Below are 26556 nucleotides of genomic sequence, written 5' to 3' on the forward strand. Positions count from 1 at the left end.
AGGGCTGCGGGGGGGCGGGAGGAGGGGAGCATCTCATCCGTTTTTGTTTCCACATAGAACTCCCTGCAAGGTTTCAGTGCAGTCTGAACCACAGGCTGACTTTCTCCATCACACTCACAGACGCACAGACGTTCTGTTCCCACCCAGAGGGTTCACTCTCCTGCAGTCACAAGCACTTAGAGAGGATGCATTTGGTTGGGTCCATGAAGCGATGGCTGGATAGATTTCACTGTTTTAATGAAGCTAGTTGCAAACCTCTAAAAATTAGGAAATTTCACATATAAGGCCAGTCTTCCTGTTTCTCTTGGAAGCGAGAAGCTCTGGGACTCTGGGCCAAGTCCCTGCACGGTCTTGGAGAGAGTGTGTCGTCTCCAGGGACCGCGGTCCCTACTTCTCCCATTTTCCACATACCATGTATATACCTGGCTGTCCAGGGCCACAAGTTCCTGAGCACTCAGCTTGCACCTGCAGAGGTGGGTGGCAAGTGGGTGGCCTTCTGCCCCCTGGACCACCTCCCCAGGGAGGGGTGCCTCCTCTGCCTCCAGCATCCCAGCCTGAGGCCATCATGGCCCTTCGCACCCTGTGTTGGAGTGATCCATTTACACCACAGGATTGCAATCATTTATGGGCATTGGTTTAAATCTCCTTCCTCTTGCATGGGCTCAGAAGATTTGATCTCCTTTGGAGACACATACTGAGACATGATTCCCCTCTTCTGTGACCCAAAGAAGGCTGAGTGGATCCAGTGATTTATCTTGTTTTGGAGATGAAGAAACCAGGTCTCAGAACAGTCTCCCAGGGTGACACAGCTCACAGGCACACGGGATGATCCTTCAGGCAAAGCCTCCTTCTGGAGCACCATCCCCCATGGGAATGGCCCCCGCAGCTCCCACCAGCAGGGAATCAGGTGTGGAGGGGCAGGGGCAGTGACCCGGGGAGCTGCCACAGCACAGGCACACCCGGCCCCCAGAGCACCCTTCCAGAGGGATCCCGTGCAGGTGGCTGCCCCCAAAACCTGGGGGCCAGCAGCTCAGTCAGCCCATGCCCTGCTCGGCCTCCACATTCAGATCTCTCAGCACTCCACGTTCACGTTCAGAGCGCTGAATCGGGACTCAGCGGGAGAGGGAGTCAGTTGCACTCACCCTCGTTTCCAGCTCAAGGCCACCATCCAGGAGCCGCTCCCTCTGCAGGATGGGAAGTGGGCCAGGAAGACAGAGTAGGTAGAGGAGAGTGAAGGACTGAGAAAAAGCTTCTTTCTTTCTCTAACTCCCTTTCCAGTCTATTCAGGGCCATCCTGGGTGTCCCATGGCCAGAAGGCAGGCCCTGCAGCTCTGGGTGTATGTGGAGGCTCTGGGCTGACATGGATGACAGCTTTGAAAGGGTGTCATGGAAGAACTCCTGAAGACTGTGATCTTTCTTTTTTTAATTTTTAAAATTAAAATTAGTTGATGTACAATTTTTTAAAATTTTTAAAATTAAAATTTTAAAATTAAAAATAGTTGATGTACAATTTTTTAAAATTTTTAAAATTAAAATTTTAAAATTAAAAATAGTTGATGTACAATTTTATATAAGTTTCAGGTATACAATATAGTGATTCACAGTCAGTTGAGCTTATACTCCGTTTATTGTTAGTATAAAATATTTGCTAGGGTTCCTATGTTGTGCAATATATCCCTGAACCTTATTTTCTACCTAATTGTTTGTACCTCTTCATCCTTTACTGCCCCTCCCTCCTTCCCTCTCTTCACTGGTTACCATCAATTTGCTTTGAGTCAGCTTCTTTTCTGTTATATTCATTAGTTGGTCATATTTTTTAGATTCCACATATAAGTGATATCAGACAGTATTTGTCTTCCTCTGTCTGACTTATTTCACTTAGCATAATACCCTCCGGTTCCATCCATGTTGCTGCCAATGGGAAGATTTCACTCTTTTTGTATGGTTGAGTAGTACTGATCCTTGAGACTGACCAAATTGCCCAAATGGCATCCTGTTATCTCACCTATCTTGTTATCTCACTTATTATCTCATCCTGTTATCTCACCTGTCTTGCCTATCTTCTCAAAGCTTCGAGACCACAGATTGCAGACCTCTGGCTATGTGACCACCCCTTCAGAGAATTTTTCATTGCTGGGGTATGAGAAGAACTCTGTCAGAAAGGGAGAATGCTGGTTCTTCTTAAGGGCCAGTCACCCTCTCTTTTCCCTCTAATAAATTTCCCTTTTCTTGCCTGACTGCCTGGCTCGCTCTCTTTTTCTCTGCACTCTCCTTACAGCTTCTGTATCTTGGCAGTTGTAAATAATGCTGCTATGAACACTGGGGTGCACATCTCTTTTTGAAATAGTGTTTTTGTGGGTTTTATATATATATATATATACCTAGCACTGAAGACTGTGATCTTGAAGCACAAGTTTGCAAGCCCAAGGGGGTGGTGTACGGTGTATGTGTGTTGTGTATGGGGGTCAGATAGGTCCCCCTCGTAAAGGCTCCAAGTGACCTCACGTGTCCCCAGTGAAGGGTAGATGCTTTGGGCAGTGCTGGTTGACCAGTTATCCTGATAACAGGACACTTCATGTATTGGAAAAATAAGAAAGGATTTGTTTTGTTTTTGCTCTGCCTGTGCCCTTTTCCAGCTGCTGGGCTTCAGGTAGCCCAGAACCTCTCTGTCACATGGGGGGACTGCCTCCTGCCCTCCCTGCCCTTCCATTTCACTGTGACCTCAATATGATGGCATTCATGTTGTGAAGGTATTTTTCAAGCTGTCCAGGGCTTTGCCAAAAATGAAGTACACGGTTAAAACCCAAATCCTTCATCACAACCATCCGAAGCTCAGCTGGCTGTGTGGGGAGCCGGCCTTCTCTGGGCACTGTCTGTCCAGTCCTATTTCATTTCCTCAACAATTGGCATCAGCGTTAGCCTTCTCTTTTGGGTTAATAGGAAGTGGCATACCTTCTCAGAGTATCAAGTGGGCTAGAAGACTGGGATGGGGGAGATCATGACTTTTCTATTAAAACAAATACACATGATCATGTGGAATGTAGAAGTTCATGAATTTTAATGTTAAAAAAGCAAAAAATGTCCCTGTGGAGAGATGGGAAGTCGAGGCTGCATGGCGCTGCTTCCTGAGAGGACTTGGGGACTTCAACATTGTCCTCTGCTGTTACAGATGTCTTAGTGGAAAGTGTGGGACACACTGTCAAGTGGAGGAGGCTGTGTGCTGTGCTGGGCTCTGCAAGAGCAGCAGGAGTCAAGAACATGCCTGACCTGGGGGTGCCCCACAGAGGAGCAGCATCCTTCGTAGGCTATATGGGAGTGCAGACAGAGGCATCAGAGGAAAGAGAGCTCTGGTCTGGTTGGAATGATGGAGATAATCTGAGGAAGCTTCCTGGAGGAGGAGGAAGGGTGGGAGGTGAGATTTGAGGACCCCAGGAACACATGCTCAGAAGTGCAAGTCAAGCTTGGTCACTGGCAGGAGAATCAGACCTGGCCAAGGGTTTGGAGAGAGGGCACATGGCAGATGCGAACAGGACCCCTGGTGAGGAATCTGGGATGAGTACAACAGGTCTTGGAAGTCCCGGAAATTATTTGAGCAGCAAAATGACAATGTTGAAATTCACTCTAGGGTGATGAATTTCGTGTTGGAGATGGATTTCTAGTTGTTTCTTTTGCTCAGATAGTTGACCAAACCAGGGCGGGGGTGGGAGGGTTGGGGGATAGTCCTTTTATGGTTCTCTCCTTCCAGAAGAAAAGAAATCCCTCTGAGAGAAATATTCTCTTAGTTCAAACGCAGCCAACATTTCACAAAAACCTTTATTTCTTCTTGTACTCAGATGGAACTGTGGCCCAGAGGGGCCAAGGACCTCGCCTCCTGTTGCCCAGCAAATTTGAGATGACATTGAACAGCAAGAGTCACAGGTCATTGAGGTAGATGGGTCCCGGCAGGTCCTCCAGAAAGGTGGGCGCATATGCATCACACAGTATTGCCATGGAGCATGATGCTTTTCTTTATGCATGAGCTCTCCACAGGAGCCCCAGCCCACAGGCTGAGCAGGTGGGCATGGCAGCAACCTCCCTCCTCACTGCTTGTGGGGGGATTTGGCCCCTCAGATCTTCTAGACCAGTAAGACTTCACAGTAGACTTCAAGTCTTGCTGAAGAATAAGATCCACCCCGCACCTGGACACACATCTAGTCTTTCCACCTGGAATGGAACATGTAAAATACCTCGAGGCTGTAGCTAGAAGCTGGTGGCCAAGACCCCCATGCTGGGCAGGGCCCAGGGCGACCGAACACGTCTCAGCCTCTGCCCCCACTGCAGCCTCCTTGACCCCCATCTTTTATTTGTTTGTTTGGTTGCACTGGGTCTTAATTGTGGCATGCAGGATCTTAAGTTACAGCATGTGGGATCTCGTTCCCTGACCAGGGATTGAACCTGAGCCCCCTGCATTGGGAGTGTGGAGTCTTAGCCACTGGACCACCAGGGAAGTCCCACCCTGCCCCTCGTCTTATCCTGTTCTCTCCTTACCACTTCCTGGGCTGTCATCAAGGCTATGAATGGCAATGTGATCAATACTCCAGCTCCATGTATATCTGTTAATTGACTTGTCAAATGTGTATAAAGTGCCAGCTGGATTTCCAGCACCCTCTAAATGCTTGGGTAGAGGAAGGAACATCACAGAGGCAATGCCCACTATCCTGAGGGAACTGGGAGCAAGATGTGGAAATAACCTTAGCACGCACATGTGTGTGCACACACACCCGTCCGCCCACCACAGCAGGCTAAGATCTCTCTGCACCACAGAGGAAAAGCCCAAATACTTCAGGAGAGGATTCCAGGCCATCAGTTTCAGCTCCAAGAGGTGGGCGACAGGGGAGAGCTCTCTAAGGATGGGACCTTTGTGCTCAGACCTAGACGAAGAGACATTGGCCGTTGGCTGAGGGAAGGCAGAGGCTTTGAGGGGAGAGGGAGGATTAAGTGTGAGAGCCCCAAAATGAAATCCCAAGCTCAGGAGGCGGGAGAAACCCTGAGAGGCGGGTGTGGGTGGAGCTGGGACCAGCCGGAGCAGTATTGGGGTGTTGGGCGAGGTGTGGCAGTATCCCAGCCTGGCCTCACTGCTGTGGGCCCGGCAGATACTCAGAGCCCAAAGCCTGCCTTTCCTGACCTTGCTTAGATAAACTCCGATGTCGGCTGGGGCTGCCCGGTCTGCTCTGATCACAGCCGCCCCTGGGGCCTGGTTCAGATTCTGGGGATTTCTTCTCTGTCTTCTCTGCTCCGTCTCTGACTCTTCTGATACCTTCACTTTTATTTTTATCCATCACTGAGCACACGTCTTTCTTGGTTCTACTCCCTAAGCAACCACAGGCACAAAACAGTTGCTTCTAACAGGATCTTTATTAACGATCTGTGGATTGTGAAGAGTCTTGTCAAACATGCTCCCAGACAAGTTAGAGTCAAGGGATCAGGCGCCCTGTCCTTAACCCTTGGCTGCTCAGCAGCTACCTGGTCCCACTTGGCACCAGGCACGTGTCATCTTCGGCTCTCCTCTGCCTCCTCCCCGTCCTCCTCCTCCGGAGAGCACCAGAGTCCTCTCTCTCTCTTGCTGTCCCTTCACTCCTGACCCACAAAGGAGCTCCCCGACTACCCAGGGGTCTTTGGTTTAACCAGGAGCTTCCCTCCTTAGAAGACAGTTGTGGCTCTAGGCAGCACACCCTCTCCCCAGTCCACCACACGTATCTGCAGAGGAGGGACTTTGGAGGACATCCTCCCCACATCTGTCATTGTACGACCGAGGCCCAGGTTTCAGGGAGAAGGGGTGACTTGCCGAGACCCTAGCTGTGATCAGATCAGGGCCTGGAAGGCAGAATCCTCTCCACACTGTGTGAATGTGTGTGTGTGTGTGTGTGTGTGTGTGTGTGTGTGTGTGTGTATGTATGTCGGGGCGGGGGGTGGGGGTGGGGTGGCGCCAGGGCAGAGGTCCTGGGCTTGCTGTCCCCAGCTTTGGTGTGGATCCCCAAGCGAGGCGAGGTGAGGCAGCAGACTTGCTGACCTGTGCTGTTCTCCTCCCCAGCCCCTCGATCCCCGCAGCCATGCACACATGCCCAGCCCATAAATATCTTATTTTGTGTTCCTGCCAGCCCCTACTAATAGGGATAATGCTTCCTGAGGAGCAGCCCAAAGCTGCATTAGTCGCAGATGTTTGATTGATTTAAAACAAAGAGCCTGACCACCAACCTCTCTCTACGGTTTCTCTTCCTGCCACTTTGCTTGCAGGGTTATCTCTGAAATGCAATTAAGGGGCTTAAAAGTACATTTTCAGGAAGATGCAGAATTGATGAGGGGAGCTGGCCCCTGTGGGTGCCTCGGATTGCTCCAGGTCCAGGGAAGGGAGTGGGGACCCTGCCCAGAGCTGCAACCACGCCCACCAAAGTCATGGGTCTCCAGGGTAAAATCTGCAGCCAGCAGTCCAGGAGGCTTGGTGGGAGGGGCTGCCTTTCCAGTGGAGCTGCTGCCCCTTCTGGGGTCCTGTGGTTTTCAGCTCTTTAGGGGAGGCCTCCGGTAGGGAGCCTAGGCCACGGGTCCACAGACTGTTCTGAGGGCTGCCAGCTACGGAACTTCCGGCGAGCATCCTATGGTGTCAGGTTTGACCAGGACCAAGCCTAGGGATCTTGGGGCTGGAGAAAATGATATTTACCAGAATGTCTTTTAGGAAATGTTGCAAGGTTGACAGGAAGTGTCCGAGATGACGAGCATGTGGTTTGGAGAATGCCCAAGGGTGGCCCAGGTTGCAGAGAGCAGCGCTGAAGGGCATCTGCTTGGCAAGTGGTGTGTGGAGTCGGGAACAGGGGCTGACCCTTCCCCTGTCCTCCACTTCTCTGCTCCCTCTGAGACATCCCCTGCGTTGAACACACTGTTTGAAAATGTGAGATTTAAAGGGATACTTAGCCTGCGCAGCCTGGAAACTCTCCCCATTCCTGTTTACCAGCACCAGAAAGAGAACAAGATCACCTTCTGCCACGGTCACTGGAGAAAAATTCACCCTGGGCATTTCATTCCAGCCAGACCAGGAAGAATGGGCCAGGCGTTGACAGTTGGAGGTGCAGAGAAAGGGTCTTTCTGCTAACGGTGCACAGGAAGAAGTGAGAATTTGTGGTGTAGGTATGGGAAGTAGCAAATATTTGGTTTGCTGAAGCATTGAGACAGCCGTGGTGAATTTCAGTGTCGTGCTCAGAAGTTTGGGATCTAGTTGCTTGACAGTGGTGAGCCATAGGTGGTTCTAGGGAGAGGAGAGAGAGTTAGAAAGAGGCTTCTCAAAGACTTCACTAGTGGCTCTGATGGCAAAGAATCTGCCTGCAATGTGGGAGACCCAGGTTTGATCCCTGGCTCAGAAGATGCCCTGGAGAAGGGATGGCTATCCACTCCATTTACGCTCGCCTGGAGAACTCCACGGTCAGAGGAGCCTGGCGGGCTACAGTGCACAGCGTTGTAGAGTTGGATGCGACTCAGTGACTCACACTTTCACTTTTCTCCTAAAGACTAATCTGGTTGGGAATGGGGAGAGAAGGTAAATGCCTTTGTGATACTTATCAGCATCCCTGAGTCTCTGAGGGGGAAATTTATCCCAAACTATAGAACATACAGCTTTGATGTTCAATGGGACAAGTACCTCAGTCACCTTACCTGCTGCCAACATGTCCTCCACCGTGTCTGTCTCTCCACCCTTCTGGAAACTTCCAGACAATTCCAGCTTTCCCTGGTTACCCACTCTGCTTCTTTGAGGAGCTCATGGCACTCAGTCACACCATTCCCCCGTCATCTGCTGAACTTTCAGACCTTCCCCTCATTCATCCAAGACTTGGGCAAGAAGGATTGCTCTCTTTCTCTGGCCTTTGTCCTAGGAGATGTCAGTTTCTGGCTCCCAGTCCTCTCAGCCTCTCAACCTCCTCAGCAACCATCTCCTTCACTCTTAGCACCCTCCCAGCTGCAGCCTGGACCTCATCCTCACTGTGACTGCATGGCTTCCAAAGCCACCAAATCAAACCCGTCTTAATTGAGGGTGTGGCACACACTGTGGCCCACTGATTGTTTTTGTGAATAAAGCTTTATTGGCACACAGCCCTCCCCATTCATGTACTTACTTTGGATGCTTTCAAGTTACCATGGTGGAGTTCAATAGTTATAACAGAGACTGTATGGCCCACGAAGCCTGAAATACTCACTATGTGGCCCTTTACAGGAAGGACCTTGATTCCTAAAGTCTGCATCCCACATTTCTCTCCTTTCTTCCCTCCCCTCCTGATCCAGGCCAGGTTCACAATGTTGATGCCTCTTTCTGCCATTATCCCCATTCTGTGGTCCCCTCTGGGTAAGCCCAACTACCCACTTCCTCTTTCCCTGCTGCAAGCTGAGAGCTACTGCAGAGACTTCCCCCACAGGGCAGATTGATTCCATCCTACATTTTTTCTTTAATTTTCTTTATTAATTATTTGCTGTGCCATGTGGCTTGCAGGATCCTATTTCCCTGAGATGAACTCTCCTGGTCTTGTGGAAGTGATTTTCTTTCTTTCTTTTTAAAATAGTTATTTATTTGACTGTGTGAGGTCTTAGTTGCAGCTGTGGGATCTTTAGTTGTGGCATGTGCAATCTGGTTCCCCGACCAATGATTGAACGTGGGGCCCCTGCTTTGGGAGTGTGGAGTCAGCCACTGAACCACCAGGGAAGTCTCTAGAGGTGATTTTCTATCTGATTTCTGCTTATTCCTGGCATTTAGACTGGGAGCAGAGGCTGTGTCTGGTTTGGATCCCCACTGGGCCTCCCCCACGCCCAGCTCAGTGTTTGGCCCACTGTGGACACTAAATCAATATCCATTGTGTATCTAACCCAGTTGTAGTGGGATTGGGTCAGTTCACTGAGTACAAAAGCAGTGATTCTTGATGGGAACAGATGTCAGAATCTCCTTGAGAGGATTTCCAAAGCGAACCTTGTTAATGGTTTTATCTCCATCCTCAAGATTCCTTCTTGAGGGGAAAAGGGTGATGTGTGAATATTTTATTCCTTTCTCTCACAGGAAGATGAGTTATATGAATTTTGTGGCTATTTGGTTGGCAGTAAAGAGTCCTTGGATGATGAAGGCTCTGGCATCATACCACCCTGGGTTCAAATTTTAGCTTTGCCATTGCACAGCCCTGTTTTTTGTTTTTAATTGAAGGATAATTGCTTTACAATATTGCATTGGTTTCTGCCATACATTAACATGAATCAGTCATAAGTACATATATGTCCCCTCCCTCTTGAAGCTTCCACCCCTTCCCACCCCTCTAGATTGTTACAGAGCCCCGCTTTGAGTTCCTTGAGTCATACAGCAAATTCCCATTAGTTATATCTGTTTTACACATGTTAGTGTATATGTTTCCATGCTACTCCCTCCATTCATCCCACCCTCTACATCCTCCCCTCCCCGCTCCCATGTCCATAAGTCTGTCCTCTGTCTGTCTCTCCATTATTTCCCTGCAAACAGGTTCATCAGTACTATCTTTCTAGAGTCTGTATATATGCATTAGTATATATTTGTTTTTCTGACTTCCTTCAGTCTGTATAATAGTCTCTAGGGTCGTGGATAGACACGACTTTTTGAGTCTCTTTGAGTCTCTGTTTTCTACTTCGTTAATTAGGGATCAGAAGATCTATTTCTTAGGGAGATCTGGGGAAATGCTGGTGTCTGACGGTGGACAGAAGCCATGTGAGACTGACTGCCCTTCCCTTCCTGACTCACAGTCAGAAAGTCACTTGTTTCAGTGCCTTTTCATCCTGTTTGTTATTCCTTGAACAAGGTTGCTGAAGACCCTCCCAGGAAGCTTTATTTCGACTTCGCCCTCTTGCCTTCCTGGGTCTTGCTTTGGTTTGTCTTCCATTCTGCAGATCCTGAGAGGGAGGCGGAAAAGATGAAGTTGTTTGTCAGAGGTTTTTGCTAACCATACAATTGGGTTTTCTGCAGAGTGATTCATGGAACTGAATTTACAGCTGAAGTTGTAGATCTGTTTTTAGAAATTATTAGCAGGCATTAAACAAAAGCAGGCTTTATTAATAATTCACCAGAATAAAAAGATATGGTGTAATATCTCACAACTGTAACCTCTAATGCTGGAATAAGTATTCCATTTATTTGTGGGTTTTTTCTGTTTTTTCTTTCCTTTGACACAAGAAAGACCCAAATCCTCTGTACACTAAAAGAAAGAAAGGTCTAAGCAGGTATATTTATCAGATGAGCAGAGCATGATTCTGCCTCTAGAGTCAGAGACACAGGACACATTCTGGGTGCCTGTGCTGTGCTGTGCTTAGTCACTCAGCCGTGTCTAGCTCTTTGCAACCCCATGGACTGTAGCCTGCCAGGCTCCTCTGTCCATGCAGATTCTCCAGGCAAGATTGCTGGTGTGGATTGCCAGGCCCTCCTCAAGGGGATCTTCCCAGCCTAGGAATTGAACCCAGGTCTCCCGTACTGCAGGCAGGTTCTTTACTGTCTGACGCACCAGGGAAGCCCAGAAATAAAGTGGAATCATCTGAAGCAAAAATAGGGAATGACGGTCTATGTTAGGGGTGTAACATTCTGCTTCTCAGGCCCCTGATGTTTTTTGTTTTTCTTTTCTTTTTCCTCTGCTTTGCTTTAGCTTCAAAGCCTCATTAGTTCATGGATGTAGCAAACCCCACAGCCACACCCATATCTTTCTGTCTCCACAGGAGCACAGAGGAAAGGCCATGTTTTGAGGACCCAGAGAGAAGGTAGCTGACTGCCAGCCAGGACGGGAGGTCTCACCGGAAACCAAGCCTGGCACATCAGTCTTAGACATCTAACCTTCAGAAATATGAGAAAAAATGTCTGTTGTTTAAGCTACCCAGTCTGTAGCATCTTGTTACAGCAGTCCAAGCAGACAACAGATGTATTAATCTTCACCAGTATCCCATAGCCCTCTGACCTTAGACATGACCAGAGGTTAGATCTATGAAGCAGGAGCAGGAGCAACATCTGTGAGCCATGGTTATAGAACAGTATTAATCAGGACGTCTCACACTTTTACTGGTGTCAGTGCTGTGAAGACTCAACCCTTATTTCAGTAAAACAGCTCAAGCCATCTCCAGCTTGCTGAAGTCAACCTTCATAACACAATGGCCTTAAAGTGTGTATAGGAGGATATATACCCCAGGATAACCAGGAATCACTTGGAAATTAAAGACAGTAATGGTGTACTTGGCTTCCTTGATGATAAAATATGACTCCTGTTGTCCGAAGTGTAGAGTAGTGATAAGGAAATAGGTGAAACAGAATCAAGAAATGAAAAATATATCCTAGTGTGCGTGCGTGTGTGCATGCTAGGTCACCTCAATCATGTCTGACTCTTGTGACCCCATGGACTGTAGCCTGCCAGGCTCCTCTGTCCATGGGATTCTCCAGGCAAGAATACTGGAGTGGGCTGTTATGCCCTCTCCAGGGGATCTTCCCATCTCAGGAACCAAACCTGTGTCTCAAGTCTCCTGCATTGACAGCCAGGTTCTTTACCACTAGTTCCCCCTGGGAAGCCCACATCCTAGTACTTTTGTATTTTAATGTATAAAACAATAGTTATCTAGGAATTCCCTAGTAGTCCAGTGGTTAGGGCTCTGCGTTTCCACTCTAGGGGGCATGGGTTTGATCCCTGGTCAGGGAACTAAGTTTCAGCATCCCACATGCCTTGTTGTGAGGCCAAAACAAACAAAGAAAAAAGTAAAAACAACAAAATCCCACAAAAATCGGAATAGCTGGTATTTACATGAAATGAGATCATGATATTTTATTTGATAAATTAGAGTGACATCACTGATTATCCATCAGTAGGAAGTAAAGTTGGATTCTTATGTTACACTTCACACAAAAATATATTCCAGATGTATTAAAGACTTCAGTGTAAAAAATAAAATTGTGAACTTTCCATTTCCCGCCAAGATGGCATAACCCAGTTTCTCCCATTTCCTCTTACAACTAAAAATCACAACACATTTGTGTAGGAAGACTCTGAAAGGTGGAAAAAAGAAAGGCTACCTAAGAACCTCTGTGCTCTGATTCCACCTTCACGTGCTCTGGTGGTGTCAGAGACTGGGGCCAACAGGGAAGTAATTTTCCTTCCCACTTCCACTGTGTGGAAGCAGGAGTTCTCAACATGTTATTTCCCTTGCAGAGATAGCACTGCTGGGAGCCGGTAGGGAGCTGATCTTCCATCCCCCACCAGTAGAGGGAGGCAGTGCTCCAGTCCTCTGCCTTGGCAATATCAGGGCCGTCCCGGGTGCCTGATCCTGTAGCCCCACCCCGCAGTACAAGGCTTCCCGAGGTGGTGGCAGGCTTGTCCCTCCGCCCTTCACCCTCTGCTCTGGGTGTCCGCAGGCCCAAAGGAGGGCTGGACAACCACCTGGCGTTATGAAATGGAGTGAACAGAGTGGGAGGTGGGAATTGTTGGCACTCTGCCTGCCCAACCCCAACCCTACCCCCCCTCTCCCCCTCTCCCCCCTCTCCCTCCCCCTTCTCCCACTCCTCCCCCCCGCCCCCAACCAGTTCCACCCCCCGGCAGGGCTCAGTGGGGAGCTGAAGTTGCACATTCATTGGAGGCGAAAGAGGTGGTGCTGGTCAGTCCCCCATTTCTAACTAGGAAGCCCTCCATGGGGCCAGGAGGCAGCTGAACCTCTACTACATCTGTCTGCAATGAGGCAGTAAGAATCAGTGTTCTTTGGCTGGGGTCGTGTCCCTGGAGCCCAGAGGGGACATATACATGCTGCACCTCCACATCAGGTCTGCCTGCTGAAAAATAAGATCAAATATGATCCAGAGCCTCATGATATAATATCCAGAATGTCTAGAACACAACAGACGCATCACATCAAGAACCAGGAAATTGACAGCCTGAATGAGAAAAGACAACATTTCAGTTCAGTCACTCAGTCGTGTCCAACTCTGCAATCCCAAGGACTGCAGCATGCCAGGCCTCCCTGTCCATCACCAACTCCCGGAGTTTGCTCAAACTCATGCCCGTTAAGTTGGTGATGCCATCCAACCATCTCATCCACTGTCATCCTCTTCTCCTCCCCCCTTCAAACTTTCCATCAGGGTCTTTTCAAATGAGTCAGCTCTTTGCATCAGGTAGCCAAAGTATTGGAGTTTCAGCTTCAACATCAGTCCTTCCAATGAATATTCAGGACTGATTTCCTTTAGGATGGACTGGTTGGATCTCCTTGCAGTCCACACACAGATAAATCAGATGTTCAGATGTTGAAATTATCCGATAAAGAGGTTAAAGCAGCCATCATGAAAATATACCAACAAGCATTGAAACATTCTCGTGAAGCAAATTAAAAAATCTCAGGAAAGGAAAAAGTTATTTAAAAAAGAAGAAGAGCTAAAAGGGGATTATAGAAGTAAAGAATACTAAGTGAAATAAAATAAAAATCCTAGAGAAAAATTTAGGTGACTATATCTTTAACTGTGAGGAGTCTGTTTTATAAAAACATATTAATTTCCTTATTTTGGCTGCATTGGGTCCTAGCTGTGGCATGCGGGATCTTCACTGCTTTGTGTAGGATCTTTTATTTCGGCTTAGTTCCCCCCCAGCATGTAGGATCTAGTGCCCTAATCAGGGATCTAACCTGTGTCCCCTGCATTGCAAGGTGGACTACCAGGGAAATCCCAGGAGTCTCTTCTAACTAGACAGAAAGGTGAGAAACTAAACCCTTTTGGTTAAGTTTGTCTGGTGCCCACAGATATTTAAAGGTGAAAGATGGAAAGCTTTCACCCTAAGATCAGGAACAAGACAAGATGTCTGTTCTCACCACTTCTATTTGACACTATATGGAGATTCTAGACAAGGCAGTTAGGCAAGCAAAATAATTAAAAGGCATTCAGAGTGAAAGGAAGAAGTAAAGTTGTCTCTATTTGCAGATGTTATGATCTTATACGTAGAAAATCCTAGAGAATTAAAGTACTAGAACATGAGTTCAACAAGGTTTCAAGATACAAAAACAATGTATAACAATTGTGTTTCTAATGGACTGGCAATGAACAATCCAAAAACAAAATTAATAACAATTACAGAGAAGGCAATGGCACCCCACTCCAGTACTCTTGCCTGGAAAATCCCATGGACAGAGGAGCCTGGTAGGCTAATTTACATGAGTATTAACAAGAATAAATACTTGGGAATAAATTTAACAACAGAAGTACAAGACTCATACAGTAAAAAAAACTGCAAAACACTTGCAAATAATGAAAGAAAAAATGCTATGGATGATAAGATCTCGTGTTATGAATCAAAAGACTTAATAAGGCTGGTAATGATGGCCTAGTGGATATGTAGACTCAGTACAGTCCTCATCAAAATTCATGGTGTTTTATTTGCAGAAATTGACAAGCTGATCTTAAAATTCACGTGGAAATACATAGGACTCAAAATAGCCAATGCAACCTTGAAAAAGAACAAAGTTCTCAGTTTCAAAACATCCTGCATTGTTGCAGTCATCCAGACCACGTAACACTGACAGAAGATAGACATGCAGATCGACAGGATCGAATTGAGAATTGAGAAATAAGCCCTTGCATTTATGGTCAATTGATTTACCACATACCTACTCTTCAGTTTTTCCTTGTGGCTCAGACTAAAGAACCTGCCTGCAATGAGGGAGACCTAGGTTCAATCCCTGGGCTGGGGAGATCCCCTGGAGAAGGGTTAGGCTACCCACTCCAGTATTCTTGCCTGGAGAATCCCATGGACAGAGGAGCTTGGCAGGCTTCAGCCCATGGAGTCACAAAGAGTCGGACACTGAGTGACTAACACTTTTGCTTTTTTTCACCCTTCAGTCTCTCTCTTCCCTCCCTCAACCAGTTCTACCCAGTGGTAAACTGAATCCCTCTCCCTACCTGGCCTCAGTGAGGCCAAAACGTAAGGCAATTCAACCAAAAAAGGATCGTGTTTTCAACAAATGGCGCTGGGACCACTGAATATCCACATGCCAAAGAATTAATTTGAGCCTCTATCTTATCCCATTTATAAAATTTAACTTAAAATATATCATAAGGCTACATAAAAGAGCAAAACTATAAACCTTTTAGAAAAAATAGGAAATCTTCGTGACCTTGGATTATGCAATGATTTCTTAGACATGACACTAAACCATGTAAATGACAAAAAAAAAAAAAGGGAAATCGGACTTCATCAAAATTAAAAATTTTGTGCTTCCAAGGACACCATTAAGGAAGTGAAAAGAAGGACCTTCTTGGTGGTGCAGTGGTTCAGACTCAGCTTCCATTGCAGGGGGCGAGGATTTTATCCCCAGTCAGGGTTTCCCAGGTGGTTCATGGTAAAGAATCTGCCTGCAACGCAGGAGAACTGGGTTTCATCCCTAGGTCGGAAAGATACCCTGGAGAAGGGAATGGCTACCATTCCAGTATTTTTGCCTGGAGGTCTCCATGGAAGGAAGAGCCTTGTGGGCTACAGCCCATGGGGTTGCAAAGAGTCGGACACGACTGAGTGACTATCACTTTTTAGGGAACCAAGGACCCACACACTGAAGCACAGCCACACACACACACAGAGTGAAAAGACAAGCCTACAGAATGGGAGAGAATGTTTGCAAATCATGTACCTGATAAGAGACCTGTGTAATGAATATTAAAAAAAAAAAAAAAACTGCAACTCAACAATAAAAAGACAACCCAATTTAAAAATGGGCAGAGATTTTTCTCCAAAGAAGATACAGAAATGAACAAAAAGCATATGAAAAGATGTTCAACATTATTAGTCATGACAGAAATGTAAATCAAAACTTCAGTGAGATACCACTTCATGACCCCCAGGATGGCTGTAATAAAAAAGATAGTTAATAACAAGTATTGTTGAGGCTATGAAGAAATTGGAACTCATACCCTGGCAAGGTAAAATGGTGCTGCTGCTTTGAAAAATAGTTTGTCAGTTCCTCAGAGTGTTAAACACGGGGTTAACCATATGGCCTAACAATTCCACTCCTAAGTTATATACCCTAGAGAAATGAAAACTTCTACACAAGTGAGACATGAATGTTCCTACCAGTATTCTTTGCAATAGCCAAAATGTGGAAATGATTGAACTTGTATCTTTGAGCTTCCCAGGTGACTAGGGATAAAGAATCCACCTGTTAAACAGGAGACGTGGGTTGGATCCCTGGGTTGGGAAGTCCCTCTCCCTCTGCCTCTGTCCTGCTCACCATGCCTGAGGATTTCTGTTGGGTTTTGAGGTAAGAAAACTTGCTGGTTTTCCTCATGTAACCTCTCAAATCTGTCCTTCGTGTTTTGATGCCTTTTCCCCCAACTTCCCATATATGAACAAATAATTTAAATAAAATTGACACCCACTGAGTTAAGTAGACCGGCTACCCCCAGTGGCCAACAAAACATGCATGTGGGGACTTCCTTGGTAGTCCAGTGGTTAAGACTCTGTGCTTCCACTGCAAGGGGGCTTGGGTTCAATCCTTGGTCAGGGAACTAGGATCCCACATTCTTTGTGGTCAATAAAAGCAAATACCATCCTGATAAATGTTAAAAAAACAAAACATGCACGTGGCTGAATCTAGCTTGTGAGCCACCACTGAGACTTCAGGTATCCCACGCTGCTGGATGTATTAGCCTGGGATTCTCAGAAGCTCACCTTGAAATGGGGATTTCTGCACAAGGGATTTATAGGAAGTGTTCTCAGGAAATTTTGACGGGAGAGTAAGGAAGCAGGATGGAGAAGGGAAGGGGCCCAGGTAAAGGTGCTGGAACAAGCAGAGTCCTGGAAAGGGTAGCTTTGCCTTGTCCTGCAGGAGACTCTGCTTCAGAGCAGGTCTTGCCAACTGCGGGCAAAGGAGCTGTAGGCTCTCTACTCCCATACTCATGGGCCATTGGCTAAGGGCTGACTCTGGGATAAGACAAATATCCAGGGACCTCCGTTTCTCCATTGCACACAGACAGTGAGGCTCAAGAAGCCTGAGGGCAGTGTTCCAAGAAAAACTGGCAGGTGCTGGCTGTGTGAGGGTCATTGAGGAAGCCACCCAAGGAGCATCCTCTTGCTTATGAAAATACCTGGGTGTGTGATCACAGCAGTAATTTGGAAGAAACTGATATTGAAAAGAGTGAGCTCTAGGGATTGAATTTCCCTAAATCACTTATAAAAAATGTCATACAGCTGGCAATACTAGTAACTAGAAGCTGGTTCCCTCATGGCTAATCTTGGCAGCCAATACATTAAGAAGTACTTATAAGTTCATGACAATTGACCCTAATGCAAATAGACCCATGAAACTCAGAACAAATGATAGAGTCTGAAAGTCCGAACCAAAGATGTAAAGTCCATTGCAGATTGGAGGAGAGTAAGGAGAAAGACACAAACTATGAGAAATGTGCTAGACCAGTCCTTGTTATAAGAATGAGGCCTAACTCAGCTCACATTTCTAGAAAAGAGTGGGAGAGAGGTGTAAGAATCTTCCTCCAATTCCCAGCTGCTGCCCCAGATTCCATGAGGGCTCAGGTGTGGATGCCCCCAGCACCCTTGGAGGAGAGCATCTCCACTGTATTTCTGCATCAGGCCTTGGGAGGTCTTCTGCCATCTTGAGACCAGAGATTTTTAGATTTTCCATCAGGGAATATAATGGCTTTCTTGACAGTCCAGCTTTTATTTTCTGTTTTGTTGTTGTTGTTGTTGTTGTTAATCACTCTAGCCTGACTCATGTGTTCTCAAAGTCCAGTTGCCTGGACTAAATAAATATCCTCAGTCTGCCCTTGAGAATGACGTAGTAATGAACTCAGGATTTTGGAATTCAACTCCACAAATGTTTATTAAGCATCTACTATGTGCCTAGATAGCATATTGAAAAGCAGAGACATTACTTTGCCAACAAAGGTCTGTCTAGTCAAGGCTATGGTTTTTCCAGTGGTCATGTATGGATGTGAGAGTTGAACTATAAAGAAGGCTGAGTGCCAAAGAATTGATGCCTTTGAACTGTGGTGTTGGAGAAGACTCTTGAGAGTCCCTTGGACTGCAAGGAGGTCCAACCAGTCCATCCTAAAGGAGATCAGTCTCGGGTGTTCATTGGAAGGACTGATGCTGAAGCTGAAACTCCAGTACTTTGGCCACCTCATGCGAAGAGTTGACTCATTGGAAAAGACTGATGCTGGGAGGGATTGGGGGCAGGAGGAGAAGGGGACAACAGAGGATCAGATGGCTGGATGGCATCACTGACTTAATGGACATGAGTTTGAGTGAACTCCGGGAGTTGGTGATGGACAGGGAGGCCTAGCTTGCTGTGATTCATGGGGTTGCAAAGAGTCGGACACGACTGAGTGACTGAACTGAACTGAACTGATGTGCCTCGCATTGCGATAGATCTTTGTCATTTTTGTTTAGTCACTAAATCATGGCCAACTCTTGTGACCTCATGGACTGCAGCCTGCCAGGCTCCTCTGTCCATGGGATTTCCAAGGCAATAATACTGGAGTAGGCCATCATTGCCTTCTCCAGGGGATCTTCCCACCCAGGTCTCTTGCGTCTCCTGTACTGGCACAGGATTCTTAACCAGTGAGCCACAAGGGAAGCCTATGATGGATCTCAGGGGTATAATATTAATAAGATTTGGGGAGTTCTTTGTTTTGGAATTCCAGTGGAAAAACAACCAACAACTTGATGGTGATTTAGTCACTAAGTCATGTCTGACTCTTGTGATCTCATGGTCCATAGCCCACCAGGCTCCTCTGTCAGTGGGATTCTCCAGGCAAGAATGGAGTGGGTTGCCATTTCCTTCTCCAACAATCAACAACTTAGTGGTCACTTAATTTCCCTTCCCACTCTATAGAGAAATTTTTGGACCAAGGCTGAGTTTGATGTGAGTCAAAGATTTTGTATCCATCCATGTATATATATATATGTTAAAGAAAAATTGGTGAGGCAGTTGTGAGCTCAGGGCCATTTGCAAGGCTGTAAAACCAGAATGCAAGTGAAGCCCTTAGATCAGAGGGAAGGGGAGGAGGATTTTATTGAACTGAAAGAACAAGAACTAATGGGAAAACACTTGGGTGTGTGAGATCAGAAGCAATTTGAGGAATTAACTGACAGATATATATTCCAATGTTATTAGTGGTTTTCTCCAGGGGATAGGATTTTGGTTGAGTTTAATTTTCTTTTTCTTTTTTCTCTCTTTTCCTTAGTTTCTCCCTCTCTCCCTTCCTCCCTCCTTCCCTGCCATCCTTTCTGCCTTCCTTCCTCTTTCTTTTTCTTATGCTTTGTTAGTATTAGATACATTTTCTACAATGTGCCTCTCTCGACTTTTGAAATAAATGGGCTTTATCTTAAAAATCAAATCAAAACTGAGAATATAAAGTATATTGTCTTTGAGGCTAAAGGTCAGGCCAGATTGATGCCAAACATAAGCTAACTCTGCAATGTTCCCCTTTGTGGAGACCCCCACATCTCCACATCTCTCCTCTAGGCTCCCAGCACTTTGCTGTATTTAGATTGGTGGCATCAGCTCAGGGGAACCAGTATCTGCTTAAACAGATCCAATTTAAAAATGTCTATTTATTAAAAGGCTTTCCTGATGGCTCAGTGGTAAAGAATCTGCCTGCCAAGTAGGAGACTCAGGCTCTATCCCTGGGTTAGGAAGATTCCCTGGAGAAGGAAATGGCAACCCACTCCAGTATTCTTGTTTGGGAAATTCCATGGACAGAGGAGCCTGGTGGGCTACAGTCCATGGGATCTCAAAAGAGTCTGACATGACTCTTTATTAAACTATTGATTAAAATAGTTTTTAAACCCCAATCCATATTCTTACCCTTTCCCCCTCTTTTCAGTTCAGTTGCTCAGTCGTGTCCGACTCTTTGCGACCCTATGAATCGCAGCACGCCAGGCCTCCCTGTCCATCACCAACTCCTGGAGTTCACTCAGACTCATGTCCATCGAGTCAGTGATGCCATCCAGCCATCTCATCCTCTGGCGTCCCCTTCTCCTCCTGCCCCCAATCCCTCCCAGCACCAGTCTTTTCCAATGAGTCAACTCTTCGCATGAGATGGCCAAAGTACTGGGTTTCAGCTTCAGCATCATTCCCTCCAAAGAAATCCCAGGACTGATTTATTTCAGAATGGACTGGTTGGATCTCCTTGCAGTCCAAGGGACTCTCAAGAGGCTTCTCCACTACCACAGTTCAAAAGCATCAATTCTTTGGCGTTCGGCTTTCTTCATAGTCCAACTCTCACATCCATACATGACCACAGGAAAAACCATAGCCTTGACTAGATGGACCTTTGTTGACAAAGTAACGTCTCTGCTTTTGAATATGCTATCTAGGTTGGTCATAACTTTCCTTCCAAGGAGTAAGCGTCTTTTAATTTCATGCCTGCAGTCACCATCTGCAGTGATTTTGGAGTCCCCAAAAATAAAGTCTGACACTGTTTCCACTGTTTCCCCATCTATTTCCCATTAAGTGTGGGACTGGATGCCATGATCTTCGTTTTCTGAATGTTGAGCTTTAAGCCAACTTTTTCACTCTCCACTTTCATTTTCATCAAGAAGCTTTTTAGTTCCTCTTCACTTTCTGCCGTAAGGGTGGTGTCATCTGTATATCTGAGGTTATTGATATTTCTCCCGGCAATCTTGATTCCAGCTTGTGTTTCTTCCAGTCCAGCGTTTCTCATGATGTACTCTGCATATAAGTTAAATAAACAGGGTGACAATATACAGCCTTGACGAACTCCTTTTCCTATTTGGAACCAGTCTGTTGTTCCATGTCCAGTTCTAACTGTTGCTTCCTGACCTGCGTACAGATTTCTCAAGAGGCAGGTCAGGTGGTCTGGTATTCCCATCTCTTTCAGAATTTTCCACAGTTTATTGTGATCCACACAGTCAAAGGCTTTGGCATAGTCAATAAAGCAGAAATAGATGTTTTTCTGGAACTCTCTTGCTTTTTCCATGATCCAGCGGATGTTGGCAATTTGATCTCTGGTTCCTCTGCCTTTTCTAAAACCAGCTTGAACATCAGGAAGTTCACAGTTCACGTATTGCTGAATCCTGGCTTGGAGAATTTTGAGCATTACTTTACTAGCGTGTGAGATGAGTGCAATTGTGTGGTAGTTTGAGCATTCTTTGGCACTGCCTTTCTTTGGGATTGGAATGAAAACTGACCTTTTCCAGTCCTGTGGCCACTGCTGAGTTTTTCAAATTTGCTGGCATATTGAGTGCAGCACTTTCACAGCATCATCTTTCAGGATTTGAAATAGCTCCACTGGAATTCCATCACCTCCACTAGCTTTGTTCGTAGTGATACTTTCTAAGGCCCACTTGACTTCACATTCCAGGATGTCTGGCTCTAGGTCAGTGATCACGCCATCGTGATTATCTGGGTCGTGAAGATCTTTTTTGTACAGTTCTCCTGTGTATTCTTGCCATGTATTCTTAATATCTTCTGCTTCTGTTAGGTCCATACCATTTCTGTCCTTTATGGAGCCCATCTTTGCATGAAATGTTCCCTTGGTATATCTAATTTTCTTGAAGAGATCCCTAGTCTTTCCCATTCTGTTATTTTCCTCTATTTCTTTGCATTGATTGCTGAGGAAGGCTTTCTTATCTCTTCTTGCTATTCTTTGGAACTCGCATTCAGATGCTTATATCTTTCCTTTTCTCCTTTGCTTTTCACTTCGCTTCTTTTCACAGCTATATGTAAGGCCTCCCCAGACAGCCATTTTGCTTTTTTGCATTTCTTTTCCGTGGGGATGGTCTTGATCCCTGTCTCCTGTACAATGTCACGAACCTCATTCCATAGTTCATCAGGCACTCTGTCTATCAGATCTAGGCCCTTAAATCTATTTCTCACTTCCACTGTATAATCATAAGGGATTTGATTTAGGTCATATCTGAATGGTCTAGTGGTTTTCCCTACTTTCTTCAATTTAAGTCTGAATTTGGTAATAAGGAGTTCATGATCTGAGCCACAGTCAGCTCCTGGTCTTGTTTTTGCTGACTGTACAGAGCTTCTCCATCTTTGGCTGCAAAGAATACAATCAGTCTGATTTCAGTGTTGACCATCTGGTGATGTCCATGTGTAGAGTCTTCTCTTGTGTTGTTGGAAGAGGGTGTTTGCTATGACCAGTGTGTTTTCTTGGCAAAACTCTATTAGTCTTTGCCCTGCTTCATTCCGTATTCCAAGGCCAAATTTGCCTGTTACTCCAGGTGTTTCTTGACTTCCTTCTTTTGCATTCCATTCCCCCTCTTTAGAGAGTCACAAAAGATTTTTTTTTGTGAGAATGAAAATAACTAGGAAACCAGGAGATCACCCCAATTATTTTTTATGTTAAATAAAAACCTTTATTTAACCGTCTACTTTTTTCCATTATGATGTATCATAAGGTGTCAAAAATAGTTCCCTGTGCTATCTGGCAGAACCTTGTTGCTTATTTATTCTATATGTATGAGGTTACATCTACTAACCCCAGCCTCCCACTCCATCTATTCCCCAAAACTCCTCCCCCTTGGCGACCACCAGTCTGTTTTTCTACCTCCAGGAGTCTAATTCTATTTCATAGATAAATTCATTTGTGTTATATTTGAGATTCCACATAAAAGTGATATCATATGGTCTTTGTCTTTCTCTGTCTGACTTAGTTCATGTAGTATGATAATCTCTGATTTCATGCATGTTGCTGCAAATGACATTGTTTCATTCTTTTTAATGGCTGAGTAATATTCCATTGTATATATGTTGCTGCTGCTCAGTCACTCAGTTGTGTCTGACACCAGGATCCTCTGTCCTTGGGATTTTTCAAGCAAGAATACACAATTGGGTTGCCATTTCCTCTGCCAGGAGATCTTCCTGACCCACGGATCAAACCCACATCTCCTCTGTCTCCTGCATTGCAGGCTGATTCTTTACCCAAGGAGCCATCAGGGAAGCCTATCCATTCATCTTTCAATAGACATTTTGGTTGCTTCCATGTCTTGACTATTGTGAATAGTGCTGCTATGAAAATGGGTGTGCATGTATCTTCTTGACTTACAGTTTGGTCAGTAGGATGTGGTTGTACAAGTTTTTAAAAGCAGGCTATGTAAATACATAATCAAAATCATGGCCCCATAATGAGCCTGGCAGTGATTCATGATTGTACCAAATGTCTTGGGGTGACCACGGAGGATATGAATATATTTTTACAAAGCTCAATCCCATCCAGCCTCTCCTTCCATTTGTTGATTTGTGGCAGGGTTTGAAGCCCTGGCACTGGCAGGGCTGTCCCCTCAATGCCACTCAGCCACCCACTCTAGCAGGGTGATGTGCAAGCCAGGGAGCTGGTAGGCAAGCCAATCACTGAGTCTGTGGAAATGGGGCAGTCTCTTCTTTGAAAGAGTGCCTCTTGGCTGCACAGAGAACTTGTGGGCTTCCAGGGTTGGGAAGGAAGCTTTTTTTCTCTTCCTCAACCCTTCAGTCTTCCCACTTTCAGGAAATGACACCTCCACTAGAGATCCCAGAGCCTTCTCTTTTGCCCTTCCCTTCCTGCGCCATCCCATCACCAAGTCCTGCCCACACACTTCAAACTAGGGCCCCAGTCTCTCCCTGTCTTTCCTTCTCACCTTGGGCACAGCTACCGTTGTAGTTTGCCTGGATGACCAAAGTCACCCTCTAACTGGCTCCTCCACTTCTGTAGCTTCTCTCCAACCCAGTTTGCACTCTATGGACTGAAAGTTATTTTTTGAAAAACAGATCAAATTGTACCATATTGTTAATTTATTTTTAAATTTTATATTAGAGTATGTTGGGTTAGTTTCAGGTGTACAGCAAAGGGATTCAGTTATACATATATCTACTCTTTTCCCAAATTTTTTCCCATTTAGGTTACTGAGTAGAATTCCTGTGCTATGGGATTTTCCAGGCAAGAGTACTGGAGTGGGGTGCCATTGCCTTCTCCTGTCTTTGTCTAACTTTCTTCAATTAGTATGATAATCTCTAAGTCCATCCATGCTGCTGCAAATGGCACTATTTCATTACTTTTTATGGCTGAGTAGGAAAATTCCATGGACGGAGGAGCCTGGTAGGCTGCAGTCCATGGGGTCGCTACGAGTCGGATAGGACTGAGCTACTTCACTTTCACTTTCATGCATTGGAGAAGGAAATGGCAACCCACTCCAGTGTTCTTGCCTGGAGAATCCCAGGGACGGGGGAGCCTGGTGGAGAGCCTGCCATCTATGGGGTCACACAGAGTCGGACACAACTGAAGCGACTTAGCAGCAGCAGCAGCAGCAGTATTCCATTATGTATATGTACCACATCTTCATTATCCATACATCTATCAATGGACACTTAGGTTGCTTTTATGTCTTTACCGGGGCTAAATAGTGTTGCTATGAATATTGGTCTGCATCTTTATTTTTCTTTTTTAGTACAAAGGACTTTTAATGAAACCTCAAAGTCTTCCTCTCCATTCCATTTTCATTCCCCAGAGGCAGCTACCTTTTGTTATAACTGGGGTTACATGCAAAACTTTGAATAGTATGCATGTATCTCTGGCTTTTATTTTACTAACTTCAGATAATATGTGCATCCTATATAGACTTAACTCACTCATATTACCCCCACTTCTTTTCTTACCAGTTTTTGATAAATTATATTTTAATTCTTCTGTTGGTTACTTTTTTTTTCTTTTTTTTTAAATTTTAGTTTATTTTTAAACTTTACAATATTGTATTAGTTTTGCCAAATATCGAAATGAATCTGCCACAGGTATACCTGTGTTCCCCATCCTGAACCCTCCTCCTTCCTCCCTCCCCATACCCTCCCTCTGGGTCATCCCAGTGCACCAGCCCCAAACATCCAGTATCGTGCATCGAACCTGGACTGGTGACTCGTTTCATACATGACATTATACATGTTTCAATGCCGTTCTCCCAAATCTCCCCACCCTCTCCCTCTCCCACAGAGTCCATAAGACTGATCTATACATCAGTGTCTCTTTTGCTGTCTCGTACACAGGGTTATTGTTACCATCTTTCTAAATTCCATATATATGCATTAGTATACTGTATTGGTGTTTTTCTTTCTGGCTTACTTCACTCTGTATAATAGGCTCCAGTTTCATCCACCTCATTAGAACTGATTCAAATGTATTCTTTTTAATGGCTGAGTAATACTCCATTGTGTATATGTACCACCGCTTTCTTATCCATTCATCTGCTGATGGGCATCTAGGTTGCTTCCATGTCCTGGCTATTATAAACAGTGCTGTGATAAACATTGGGGTACACGTGTCTCTTTCCCTTCTGGTTTCCTCAGTGTGTATGCCCAGCAGTGAGATTGCTGGATCATAAGGCAGTTCTATTTCCAGTTTTTTAAGGAATCTCCACACTATGTTCTCCATAGTGGCTGTGCTAGTTTGCATTCCCACCAACAGTGTAAGAGGGTTCCCTTTTCTCCACACCTTCTCCAGCATTTATTGCTTGTAGACTTTTGGATCGCAGCCATTCTGACTGGCGTGAAATGGTACCTCATAGTGGTTTTGATTTGCATTTCTCTGATAATGAGTGATGTTGAGCATCTTTTCATGTGTTTGTTAGCCATCTGTATGTCTTCTTTGGAGAAATGTCTATTTAGTTCTTTGGCCCATTTTTTGATTGGGTCATTTATTTTTCTGGAGTTGAGCTGTAGGAGTTGCTTGTATATTTTTGAGATTAGTTGTTTGTCAGTTGCTTCATTTGCTATTATTTTCTCCCATTCTGAAGGCTGCCTTTTCACCTTGCTAATAGTTTCCTTTGTTGTGCAGAAGCTTTTAAATTTAATTAGGTCCCATTTGTTTATTTTTGCTTTTATTTCCAATATTCTGGGAGGTGGGTCATAGAGGATCCTGCTGTGATGTACGTCGGAGAGTGTTTTGCCTATGTTCTCCTCTAGGAGTTTTATAGTTTCTGGCCTTACGTTGAGATCTTTAATCCATTTTGAGTTAATTTTTGTGTACGGTGTTAGAAAGTGTTCTAGTTTCATTCTTTTACAAGTGGTTGACCAGTTTTCCCAGCACCACTTGTTAAAGAGATTGTCTTTAATCCATTGTATGTTCTTGCCTCCTTTGTCAAAGATAAGGTGTCCATATGTGCGTGGATTTATCTCTGGGCTTTCTATTTTGTTCCATTGATCAATATTTCTGTCTTTGTGCCAGTATCATACTGTCTTGATAACTGTGGCTTTGTAATAGAGCCTAAAGTCAGGTAGGTTGATTCCTCCAGTTCCATTCTTCTTCCTCAAGATCGCTTTGGCTATTCGAGGTTTTTTGTATTTCCATACAAATTGTGAAATTATTTGTTCTAGCTCTGTGAAGAATACCATTGGTAGCTTGATAGGGATTGCATTGAATCTATAATTTGCTTTGGGTAGTATACTCATTTTCACTATATTGATTCTTCCAATCCATGAACATGGTATATTTCTCCATCTATTAGTGTCCTCTTTGATTTCTTTCACCAGTGTTTTATAGTTTTCTATATATAGGTCTTTAGTTTCTTTAGGTAGATA

Source organism: Bos indicus, chromosome 22 (genome assembly GCF_029378745.1).
Source record: "Bos indicus isolate NIAB-ARS_2022 breed Sahiwal x Tharparkar chromosome 22, NIAB-ARS_B.indTharparkar_mat_pri_1.0, whole genome shotgun sequence".
Lineage (NCBI taxonomy): Eukaryota > Metazoa > Chordata > Mammalia > Artiodactyla > Bovidae > Bos > Bos indicus.